The sequence below is a fragment of the Asparagus officinalis genome, chromosome 2, assembly GCF_001876935.1.
Source record: "Asparagus officinalis chromosome 2, Aspof.V1, whole genome shotgun sequence".
Classification (NCBI taxonomy): domain Eukaryota; kingdom Viridiplantae; phylum Streptophyta; class Magnoliopsida; order Asparagales; family Asparagaceae; genus Asparagus; species Asparagus officinalis.
In genome coordinates, this window is record NC_033795.1 from 17259877 (window position 1) to 17273207 (window position 13331).

At 39.5% G+C, this 13331-nt stretch overlaps 1 pseudogene; it reads left to right on the forward strand.

Annotated features, from left to right (window-relative positions):
- Positions 3119 to 13331, forward strand: part of LOC109830412 — a 19022-nt pseudogene continuing 8809 nt past the window's right edge.

Here is a 13331-nt window from a genome sequence, read left to right on the forward strand (position 1 = left end):
TCATCATTTCTTAACTTTTTTTTTTGGCCTCCATGAACTCTCTTTTGTCATTTTTCCTCCTTCACACTCATCTACCATCAATCTTCTCCCACAACTATTAGTATGCCACTCAATGAGCATCTCCTTTAGGCTAAAATAACTCTCTTAAAGTCACACCAAAGTTTACACATAACAGTTAAAGTTAACATCTGAGTTCAATAGATAGATACTAACTATATACCATAGGTGTTAAGTTTAACATATAAATATTAGCTATAAAGCATATGTATTAAATTTAACATATAGGTGATAACTATATGACTTAGCTATTTAAGTTTAACAAATATATTTTAACCCTATGAATTAGCTGTTAAGATTAACATATTAGTGTTAACTATATGAACTAACATCTACTCCGTACAATTAATATTTATTCTCTAAGGTACCGTTTGGTAAAGGGTTAAGTGAAGGGTTAAGGAGACTTAACCCTTTTTTAACTCGCCAAACACAAAAAATCTATACAAGGGTTAAAGTGAGTTAACCCTTCATAATTTGTCAAACATAAAAAATATAGAATAGTTAAGCTAACCCCTCTAGAGGGATTAAAATGAGTTAACCCCTCAAAATAAGGAGTTTAATAATACTCCTGTTTAGAAGGATTAAGAGTTAACCCTTCTAATTATAAGGAAAATAGTCAAAATTCTTGTTATTCTCAAACACTAAAAATAACCACAATGGCTAAAATAAAACTTATATAATAAGTTAATAATTTAGTCTTTCGGATTATCAAGTAGGTTAACTATGTTAATCCTTCTCCTTAACCCTTTACCGAACGGGACTTAAGATTATTATGTGGCTTGGATCATTAATAGATAAGTCAAAAATTAACATCTATTATGTAAACTTAGCATCCATCATCAAAGCGGGGGAAATAAAATTGTGGTAGTGAAATAGAATAGAAGGAATGAGGGGAGGGGAGAGGAGAGAAGTGGAGATGAGATGGATAAGAAAAAAGGGGAGCGAAGGATGCGTGGAAGAGGAAGGAGAGATGAAGAAGGAGGGAAGATGATGTAGTTAGGAGGGAGGAGAGATGAGGGAGGAAAAATGATGAACGAGATGTCGTGGTGATGAAAAATCTTAATGGTCCATTTAAGCAAAGGCAGAGACCTTTGACTAATGTTGCAATGGTCTCACGATAGATGAGAAGGAAAGAGAGAGGGGGAAAGTAAAAATGTAACAAAAGAGTAGGAAGAATGAATGTGAGATCGAAGTGGAGATAGGAGGAGAATGAATATGGGATAAAAGAGAAGAAGGAAGGAGGAGAACGAAGCAAGGAAAGTGAAATAAGAGAGATGGGAATAATGTTGAGATGGAGGAAATATGAGATGGGGAGAATGTAGTTAGCTTGGAGAGGAGAGGAAAGAGAATGGTGGATAGAAACAGAGGAATGTGGAGATGAAAATGAAGGAAGAGAGAATAGTTAGGAGAGACAGGAGGATATTGAATGGAGAAACAAATGTTAATAGTAAGGAGGAAATGAGGAGAAAAGAAAGAAGACAATGTTATTTTATGCTATGTTTGGGAGTTTATTAAGGGAAGGAAAGGAAAAGTAAACAAGGGGAGGGGAAGGGAAGGAAAGGAAATAAAATTGTAATATGTTGTTTGGGAGTTGAGTAAGGTGAATAAAGGTGAAATTAATATAACTTATTTGGGAGTAATAATGGAGGGAAGAAAATGGAAGGAAATATATGTAAATTTACACAAATGACCTTATACTAATAACACATAATCTTATCAAATCTTTACACACAACTCAAATTAACAAAACACACGATGTATCTTATCAAAACATAAACAACAATTCTCCAACCAATTTTGCCACATGCAATTCTCCATAAATCGGCAACAAGTTTGTAATCGACATACAATAACCAAAAAGTGACAAGAAGTTACAATAGCCACCTAATATTCCAAGTTTGCCATAAGCATCCATAATTTGGCAACAAGTTTATAATTAAAAATCGTTAATTATACACAAACTAATGATAAATTTAGAAGCTCTTATTACTATACACAAATTAGCTTATCATGTAATTTCAATACTCTTTTATAACACTACTTGATATGGAATGTAAATTTTAATACTCTTTTATAACACATGTAGCCATTTGCTCTCTCTGACAATGTTGCACTGAAGCTAATTGATATAGATTCAAAGTAAAATAACCGAAAACCCCTAAAAAAAAATCAAAGACATAGAACAATTTCCATTACCAGCTACTAACCAGTTAAAGCTTCACGAGTCCACCAACTGCAAGGCCGCCACTAGAAAACCCTCCAAATGAGCAGTAACTTCGTCGAAAATGCCTGATCCTAATTTCCCAGAAAAAAATTGCAACTTCAAATAAAAAAATCAGAAATTAAGAAGAAAGAGAGAGGGATGGTTGGTTACTTGAAGGAGGATGTCGGCGATAGCAATCGAGTAGAGAACTCCGACGAGGGGAAGAAGACAACAGCGCGGGGGTGAGACCGCTGGGGGCGCGCGGGGAAAGAGAGCGCGGGTGGGAGAGCGCGCGGAGAGAGGATGGTGGCTGCAAAAAATGGAAAAGAGATGGGAGAGTAGGGTTTACATAACAACCCTTGATTTATTTTGTTGATGAAGGGCAATATTGACATATCAAATTGCTGTGAATTTTCCCAGTTCCCGTTGCCCGGTCCTCTAACACGCCCGAAATGGGGGGCGGGGGGGGGAAGGGGGGGGGGGGGATTTTCCCCTCTATTTTCCATTCCTCTCCCCTTTCCTTTCCCCTTCTTAACCTCTCTACCTCTTAAGAAAACTTCCAACAATGTGAACAATAATTTTTCGTGCTTCGCGCTCGCCCTCCGCCCTCTCTACCCTCCATCCAAACAGGGCAATAAAGATAAGTTAAAAAAAAAGGGCAGAGAAAAGAAAGTTGAAAAAAAAGACTGACATATTTGAATTTGGTCAATAGGTTTGATCACATGTTAAATCTTAATTCGGTGCGTAGACACAATTTTTTCCCAAAAGAAAAAGAAAAAAAAGAAAACAAACAAAAAAGCTAGGCCCTGAAATATTGAGCACACTGTCAATGGGGTCAATTCGGGGAGTGCATCCGGTGAAAAGAAAAAAAAGATTTTCGGGGTACTTTCTTAAATACCTTATCTTCAAAATTTCGTCCTCCTCTTCTCCCTCTTCACTTCCCTTCACCATGGAAGCTGTTCCGTTCTCAGCCGCTGCATCCCGCCAAATCTCTCACTGCCACGTGGCATTCTCTGGCTCGAGAAGCTCATCGAGGCCGAACTTTCCCGCCAAGTTGCTTTATTCTTGGACTGGCTCCAGTCTCTCCATTGGGTCTTCTCGAAAAAATCTCTTCACTGTAGGTCACTCGAACTCTCAATTTTTTTCTTATTTAGTTTAATTTCTAATATGATTTTGGTATTTCTCTAATGTCAGAGGGAAATATGGAGTTGGGTCAGTTCGAAATCTCGAAATCTTGGTAGAGAGAGATTGTTTACAGTGAGGGCTGAGATGTTTGGGCAGTTGACTAGTGGGCTTGAAGCAGCATGGAGCAAACTCAAAGGAGAAGGTCTCTTGATCTTCTTTGTGAAACTTTAGTATCAAAATGCAATTCAAAGATCATGTTTTGTTAATATTTCTTGGGTTTTTGACATTGCATATTGACCAATTTCATTTTAGTTTTGTGTGTGTGTGTGTGTGCCCCCCTTAAATCATGTGTATTTGTAAAGCTACCCCCAGATCATCAACTTCGAAGGGAAAAAACTACACCCAAATCATTAAGTCATCAGCTTTGTTGGATACGGTGAGTAAAAGTTTGAGCGTTTTGGCGATATTTTTCCATTGCATTTACAGATTAACCAATCGAAGTTGATGATTTGTTATTTTTGTTTTTTCAAAGTTGATAATTTGGTGCTAGTTTTGCAAATAGTGAGATCTGGTGGTAGCTTTGCGAATATCCATGATGTGAGGGGTACATATACAAAAAACCCTTCATTTTACCGCTACTCACAAATCGCAATAAACTATTGGAAGAGAAGAAGTCAGATTCTTGGAACTTTTTTTTAATTGATTCTATTGTTGCTGCCCAAGTGCCATATTTAATGAATTTAACATGTTTTAGAGGTTTTTACATATACAAAAAGACCTTCATTTTATCGCAACTCGCACTCACAAATCGCAATAAACTATTGGAAGAGAAGAAGTCAGATTCTTGGAGCTTTTTTTTAATTGATCCTATTGTTGCTGCCCAAGTGTCATATTTAATGAATTTATCATGTTTTAGAGGTTTTGACGAAGGAGAACATTGTTGAACCGATGAGGGATATAAGGAGAGCTCTTCTTGAAGCAGATGTGAGTTGTGTTGTTATGTCTCACATCAACATTTTTGTTTCATGACTATGGTTCTTGGTTAATTTCAATTTATTCCATTTTTTTCCAGGTAAGTTTGCCGGTAGTGCGGAGGTTCGTACAGGCTGTTAGTGAACAAGCAGTTGGTGTAGGATTGATTCGAGGAGTGAGACCTGATCAACAATTAGTGAAGGTTGGAGCCAGCATTTGAGAATAAATATTTCAAACATTATACTGGCAGTCTATGATGAATTTTTAGCTAATCTTTGTGCTGGTTGCAGCTTAATGAGTGATTATGGCAGTTGAGGTTATGTGATTTTAGTTGGTGTACAGACTGAAAACAGAACCAAATGTAACTGACACTTGCTTGTTTCACATGATTCATGCGCTTTTTAAAAAGAGACATTAACCATTATGTTGCATGCTAACAAATAATCATCATACACAGATCATAGAATTTACTAATTGACCTTCTTGCCCAAAGCAACTAATATCTGGGACAACCTTTCATGAAGACTAGAAGCATCGTTCGTAGTTTTTCAGCATTTAATCATGTCAATAGGGACAGAAATCAGTTAGCAGATATTTAAGAAAAACTAATCTACTTCAAAAACGGATATTTAAGATTTTTATAGTTGTAGCTCATGAAGCTGAGAAAGATAAAGAAAAATCCTCCATCAAATGCCTTTTTTAGGGGGGGAATGCCCTTTTTGTCTTTGTTTTTCAATGACCTAAAGTTTACATTTTCAGAGATTGTATTAATATATTACTTGCATATTGCAGATTGTAAATGATGAACTCATGAAATTGATGGGAGGAGAAGTGGCTGATCTGGTATTTGCAAACACTGGTCCAACAGTGATTTTACTAGCTGGTTTACAAGGTGTTGGGAAGACTACTGTTTGTGCAAAACTCGCCTTTTACCTAAAGAAGCTGGTGAAGTCTATGACACTTTTGAATATTATTTAAATTCATAAATGCATATACTATTGATACTAATAGAGATGCATGTTAGTTGCTGGAGATGTGTACAGGCCTGCTGCTATAGACCAACTTTCGATTTTGGGTGAGCAGGTATATTGCTATCATAATAATGGTACTTGTATCTGATTCTGCATACAAATTCCAATTTATTGTATTTTTCATGTTCACATTTTCATCGTTTTCCATTTGATGCATATATTTTGTTGCGCAACACAACAACAAAGAACCTTGGCCTTCTCGCTTATAGGGCTATATTCCTCGGTCAGAACCAAATTCATGTTTCTAGAGTTTTTTTTAAGAAGCTGGATGGAGATCATCCGCCAGCCGAGTGTGTGTATATGCATGTGCATATAAGTATGTGCTCCGACACAAGCACAAAAAACATAGAAATAGCATTAAGTACGTGAGAAAAAACTGAGAAGGCTGATAATACAAAGATTAAAGTCAACAAGAACGACAGTCCAGTTAATTCACTTGACAATAGACTTTAAGGATAAATTACACTGAACCCCCAAGAACTTTTATCATTTTCTAGTAAATCCCCAACAACTTCTAAAATGGCTCTAAACCCCAAATAAGTACTGGAATAGTAGAAAACCCCCAACAAGTTTTTGCGTTTTTCAGATAACCCCCATGACGACGTTAATCCACATTTAGGATCTAAACTGTATTGCCAACGCAAAATATGGACTTATGCCATCATGGGGGTTATCTGCAAAATGTGGAAACTTATTGGGGTTTTTCTGCATTTCCAGCAGTTATTTGGGGTTTAGTGCGATTTTGGAAGTTTTTGAGGGGTTACTGCAAAACGCTAGAAGTTTTTGGGGGCTTAGTTCAATTTACCCATACTTCAGATAATTATGCTACATGCTAAGAACATCCCAGAGTTTTGGTCCTCCTTTTTAACTCTATTTTGTGAAAGGTCCTTAAAAACAGTGGAATCATGGTTCTTATAGAAAGTTCATAAAATCTTAAGTTTCTGTCAAATTATGAAAGTGCATCTATACATTTTATTAATTTGCGCATATTGTACCTTTGCATTTTCTTTAATTTCAATTTTCTGATAAATCCACATCTTCATCCATCATTGCAGAGACCAGCATATCTCTACTTTAATACTTCTTATTGATTGAGTTATTATCATGCATTTTCTATAGAACATCTACTTCCTTTTATAGTTTCTTCTATCGTCTTGTTTCTTATTATGCTTTTTTTACCCCTGTGGCAGGTGGGTGTGACTGTTTATAAAGAAGGAACAGAAGTAAAGCCTTCACAAATTGCTAAAAATGGTCTGGAAGAAGCCAAAAAGAGGAACATTGATGTAGTGATAGTGGATACTGCTGGAAGACTGCAGGTTCTCCTACAATATTCCTCACTTAATTTTGTTTTTCTGTTTGCTCTGAGTTCAACCATGAAGAGCAAAAACTAAATCTAGCCATTTACTTCTCTATATATTACATGGCACTGACCACTAGAGAATGACCTAACTCAATGTAAATGGATGATTGGACTTTTTCTACAACAATTATCGCATACTAGTATGGTTATTTCTCTGATATACAGAACCACCTCACGTTAGAGCATATAGGATGAAGGTGTATTGAATTGTTTACATAAGTTACCATGACATCACATCTATTAAGGTTATTGATCAAATCCAATTTGCATGGTCGATGTCTCCTTTCACTCATTAGATCCGTAGTACCTTGATATGGAATTTATTAATAGATTAAATTTTGAGTAGTATGGGTGTAATTCTTATGTGATGAGCTGGCTGCTTCTAGATATCAAATTTTAATATATTTTCAGCATCTGACTATTTGTACTGATCAGATAGACAAATCAATGATGGATGAGTTGAAGGAGGTAAAGCAAGCTCTAAATCCAACAGAAGTGTTGCTTGTAGTGGATGCAATGACTGGCCAGGAGGCTGCAGGTATTACCATCCACCACTGCTTGAACAAGTAATTTTTTCCCCAAGACCTGTTGTAGAAATTGGCAGTTGATGGCTCAGAACAGGCAGTTGATAGGTTGGCGGTCGACCGTGGCGGTCGACCACGTTCGTGCACAGAGCTTTCTATGCGTCTGGATCAACGGCGGTCAACCGCGGCGGTCGACCGCAGGAGTTTTTGTTTTTCGTGGCGGTCGACCGCAGATGTTTTTGTAGCGAATCCCGTCCATTGACTCCAAAGCCTTGGCCAGCTGACGAGCAAGGCGTTGACGCCGTCTTTGTCGTGTTCTCTTTGACACTGCGGGAGCGTCTTCAGAAGCCATCTCCTCGGCGGAAGAGGAGTCCGGATCTGCGATCTCGACCACGTTGGACGACGCGGGGACGTCACGTGGTGCAAGTGTAGAGGAGGAGTCTGGATCTGCGATCTCGACCACGTTGGACGATGCGGGGACGTCACGTGGCGCAAGTGCAGCGGCGGCAACGGGGTCTTGGATTTTTGAGCCGAAGGACCTGTTATGAGAGATTTGTAACCCTAGTTTGTTCCTCTTGATTTCTAATAGTGAAAACTCCCCCCTCCTTACCCTGTGGACGTAGACCATTGTCGAACCACGTTAAAACTGATGTTGATTGTGTTTGTGCTATTGTTTAGTGTGTTGTTTATCTCTCTCGGCTATTTGGTTGGATCTCAGCACAGGGGTTTCTCCCCAACAAGTGGTATCAGAGCTCCGGGCAACGTTTGGGTATTTTGGAGGTATAGATCAGTTGGGAAGTTCATCTAGAGCTTCGGTTGGTGATAAAGGTGGGATCTTTGTGGTAAAGTTTTTATCTTTTTCAAGTTGGATCTATTTCTTGTTTGTTCCGCAATTATTTGGGTGCTTTGAGATAATGATCGGGAAAGATAAAAAATAGGGAGGGTTCTTCTAGTGTGAAGACCGTCCAAAGTTTGAATGTTCATTCTATGAAGATAGATGTGAAGAAGTTCGATGGCACAAATAATTTTGGACTTTGGAGATGCGAAGTCATGGATGCGCTAAATGTGCAAAATTTGGAAGATACGTTGGAGTTAGACGGGAAACCGATCGATATTGATGAGAAAGTTTGGAAAAAAATAAATAGAACGGCGTGTGGTGTGATTAGGTCTTATCTCACTCAAGATCTAAAATATGACGTGATGAATGAGACTTCTGCAAAGAAGATTTGGGAGGTCTTAGAGGGCAAGTATTTGACGAAGAGCGTCAAAAATTGTTTGCATTTGAAGATGAGGTTTTATCGCTTCCAATTGAAGAATGAGACATCCATTAGTGATCACATGAACCACTACACGAAGCTACTTACAGATTTGACGAATGTAGATATCTTTGTTGAAGATGAGGACAATGCGTTGTTATTGTTGAGTTCCTTGCCCGACGAGAAATATGAGACATTCGTCCTCACTCTTATTAATGGGAAGACATCTATTTCATATAGTGAGGTCACCGCGGCTCTTGTGAATTATCAACTTCGAAAGAAGGACAATGAGACTTCCATTGAGCCGGTTGCGGGGGCATTGGTTGTAAGAGCTAGAAATCCAAATCGTGGTAGGAGGTCGCAGTCTAGAGGGGGCATCCTGTAGTTGATAGGAATCAGTATGCCTTTTGTAGAGATGATGGACAATGGAAAATCGAATGTCCAAAGTTACAAGCCGGGAAGAATAAGTGGAAAGCTATTTAAGCTTCAGAGTTGAATGTTGCCAAGGCTAGTGGCAACGTTTCTGATTCAGATTCTTCGGGCTATTCATGCCCAGCTCTTCCGTCAGTTGGTGTTACCGACTCCACCGAGTGGATGTTGGATTCATGTGCTACTTATCACATATGTCCTAGGAGGGATTTGTTCTTCAGCTTTCAGGAGTTAAAAAGGGGATGCTATACTTATGGGTAATGATCACAGATGCTCTATTGGTGGTATTGGTACCGTTCGTATTCAGACGAGTGACGGGATGATTCGGGAGTTGGTTGATGTGAGGTTCGTTCCTCAACTGAGGAAGAACATCATTTCACTTGGGGTATTGGAGGCAGCAGGCTATAGGGTGACCTTGACGGATTCTCGTTTGAATGTCACATTAGGGTCCATGATTGTTATGAAGGGCGTCAGGAGGAGTAACTTGTATTATCTGCTTGGGAGCACGATGATTGATAGAGCGCTGACGACTTCTTTAGCTAGACTGTGGCATTGTTTGGTGCTGGGATATATTATTGTTTATACCGTGCACAGATTATTAATGAGTGCTATGACCTACAGATTGAAGTCCTTTGAGCACATTGGGATAAGCGATAAGACCGAGGTGGAGTTGGGCACTTCTATCCACCGATCGTGGGGTCTTATTGGAGGTGTTCAGTCAGGCATTAAGGGACCTTCCATGGATGCATTATTGGGAGGTAATTGTTATTTTATTTCCTATGTTGGGGATTGTACTAGGCATTTATGAGTTGCAACCAAGTCCCATTGGTATGAAGCTCTAGTAGTCCGCGATAGTTGGAGGAGGTGTATGGGCAGAAAGGCTACCCGTCGTACTAGTTCTAGTAGGGGTTCTTTCTTGTATTGGTGCCGAGCTCATGGCAGTTGGAGACACTTCAGAGGAGAGAAGACAGTGGGGCGACGTGATGAGATGGTGGATTTAGTGGGTCGTTCTTTTCTGAAGGAAGATCGGCGTTGGTTGTCGAGCAGTAGAATTGGTATTCGGGTTTCGACACGTTTGGGCTATCTTATGAGGTTACCGACTGCTGCGTGTAGATTTGTTAGATCTGGTGGAGCTGTTTTAGTTTTTGGTTGGCGTCTGATATTTGGCTACCTAGCACTTGGTCACATCGTTGATATGAGATTAGATCCGATTGTGCATTTGGTATTCAGGGGCTTATTCGGCTATCAGTTGGGAGCTTCTGAGTTTGGTCTGAGCAGGTTTATCACTTTGGACTCTCGGCAAGTAGAGAGTATTGATCAGGTCAGTGGGATATCGCAGCGGATGGAGGGTGATACTGCTCCATATTGGGTGAAACTTACTCCACATACTCCAGGTCATTTTGCATTAGTTGGGATTCCGACTGAGGTGACATAGTTTGGGGATCAGATTGTTCAAGATGCGGATGACGAGTTGATAGATCCATGTGCAGCTGGTGGATATAGCTTGGATACGGCCATTGGTTCACCTCAGGTGGAGGTGTTTGGATCGTTTCAGTATGGGGCCGTTGGTGATGCTATCAGTCGTACATTGGATGTTGGTATTGATGAAGAGTTGATGACTCTTCTTTTGGATTGAGGGTCTTTGGAGGCCATAAGGTGAACTACGTGAATGCTTGATTCCTTGGAGAGGATACGTAGGCAGTCAGTTTTGATGCAGCCGATTTGGTGAGTAAACACTGTTGGTTTGGGGTGAGTATTCGCACTCCTGTTTGGGTCTCGACGTGTTGTGGATGAGGTCCGTTGTCATAAGTCCGTTGCCATGGCGTACTGGATGCAACAAGTGAGGAAATTGGTTTGGTTGGTGTTGGCTCAGTTTGGAAGAATCTTCAATGAGGTGGAGATTTGTAAAAATTGGCAGTTGATGGCTCAGTACAGGCAGTTGACAGGTTGGCGGTCGACCGCGTTCGTGCACAGAGCTTTCTATGCGTCTGGATCAGCGGTGGTCGACCGTGACGGTCGATCGCAGGAGTTTCTGTTTTTCGTGGCGGTCGACCGCAGATGTTTTTGGACTTTGAGGTTGTTCTGGGATTGAGGGCGGTCGACCGATCGCGGTCGACCCCCACGGTCGACCGCCGCAGCGGTTTCGGGTCTGGTTCTATTTCCAGATCCCTTTCGTTTGGGATTGGTATAAATACCTAGAGGGTGTCTCTAGGGTTTGAGAGCTGGAGATTTGAGCTGTTGAAAGGGGTTTTCTTTGGGCTTCTATTCTATGAGCAATTGGAGAGATTAGGAGTTGATTTGTAGAGGATTTATGAGAGATTTGTAACCCTAGTTTGTTCCTCTTGATTTCTAATAGTGAAAACTCCCCCCTCCTTGCCCCGTGGACGTAGGCCATTGCCGAACCACGTTAAAACTGACGTTGATTGTGTTTGTGCTATTGTTTAGTGTGTTGTTTATCTCTCTCGGCTATTTGGTTGGATCTCGGCACAGGGTTTCTCCCCAACACCTGTAGTGTTACAGTATTCACTTTCTTTCTTTGTTTCATATTGTAATATCAATTTACAGATTTTCTTTCGTCCTTTCAAAATCACCCAACACTTTCTTATTGTAAGATTAGTAACAAGTAGTTACTTGTGTACCTAGAAGTAACATAGACACATATTGTGATATACAAGCTTATGATACTGAGGCTTCTTTGATGTACGGATATCACTGCAAAATTATCGTGAAATCATTTCTTTACCTCTTCTACGTTTTCATATTACGATTAATAATATAAACTGTTTGGTTTTTTGTTCCCAGCTTTGGTGACTACATTCAATATTGAGATTGGTATTACTGGTGCTATTTTAACCAAGTTGGATGGTGACTCTAGAGGTGGAGCAGCTTTAAGTGTTCGAGAGGTATATATTTCATTATATCTGAGAGGAGTTTTTCTCTTATCCCATGCACACATTTAAAATCTTGTTTTTTATCGGATTGGTTTGTTTCTCCACACACATTTGCCAGTGGCAACATGCCTCTCTGTATGTGATGCCTTCTTTTTTTCCTCTCCTCATGTACAATGTTTGCATTGTGTATATCCATAGGATAATCTTTTATATAGCGAGAAGCAATAGCTCCAGAAAGTATATGTAGAATATAAAACTCATTTTTTGATTCTACTGTATAACATACCATTGCCTTTTTTACTTGACTGTAAAATCTCTACATTCTTCCCATGAACCGAAGAGTATGCAAACTTAGCTGTATTTGACGCCTAATATGCAAAGAAATTAGTTAGTATTATTGTTTTACAAATAAGACATGTATTTTTGAGGGATTACCTTCTATGGCGCTGCTATGAGTATCATCGTCTTTCGGCGGTGTATTTGTTAATTTTGATATCTCTATTTTTTTTTTCTTTTCTATTAGGCCATTTTACTAAGAGAAGAAAATTGAGAAGAAATAAAAATAATGGTAGCAAGGAGTTTACAAGTTACGGTGGGGTGAAAAATAAAGTCAAGCTTGGTGCATGAAGTTCCTGTGACATCCTTATCTTTAGTCCCGCATGAGGGTTCACAAAAGAATTTGAGTGTTTAAATAGATAAGCATGGGGTTCAAGTGTAGTATTAGCTAGTCTATTTTGATAGTGGTTAGAGCCAAACAATGCTATACACTCAGTCGGTCTTACGGCTTACATCGTGCCAACAGACTCGCGGACCTGGGTTGTGACAAATGGTATTTGAGCAGTTAACCAAGTGTGGAGCTAAGTGCTATGCGGGGCTAAGTGCTCCACTGCATAACCGCGGTGTGACTCACCTCTAGAGCCCGTAGGAGCCACCTTTAGAGTTCACATCGCCTAGTGGTGATACTGGGATGTACCAATTGTCATGTTACGACGAGAACGTCGCCTTTGTAAGGTGTGATGATTGTGACATCCCTATCTTTGGTTCCTATTAGAATTAATATAAAACTATAATCCTTGATCCTCATCATAACTTCGGAGTTTTGGTATAATGGTTAGATGAACTAAATTTAAGATGGTATCAGAGCAACCCAGGTTCAAATCCCACCGGCCACGAATTAAATGCGGATTTTCTAAAAATTAACACCGTTACGTGAGTCCAGGTTTCGACCCATAAAAAAGGGCGCTCGACCTGCGGGGGCATGTTAGAATTAATATAAAACAATAATCATTGATCCTCATCATAACTTCGAAGTTTTGGTGTAATGGTTAGATGAACTAAATTTAAGAGTTCCATTTCGGGAGTTCACAAAAGACTTAGAACGTTTAAATAGATAAGCATGAGGTTTAAGTTTATCATCGGCTAGTCGACTATAGAGCCAAACAATGTGCTACACTCAATGGGTCTTACGGCTTACAACGCGCCA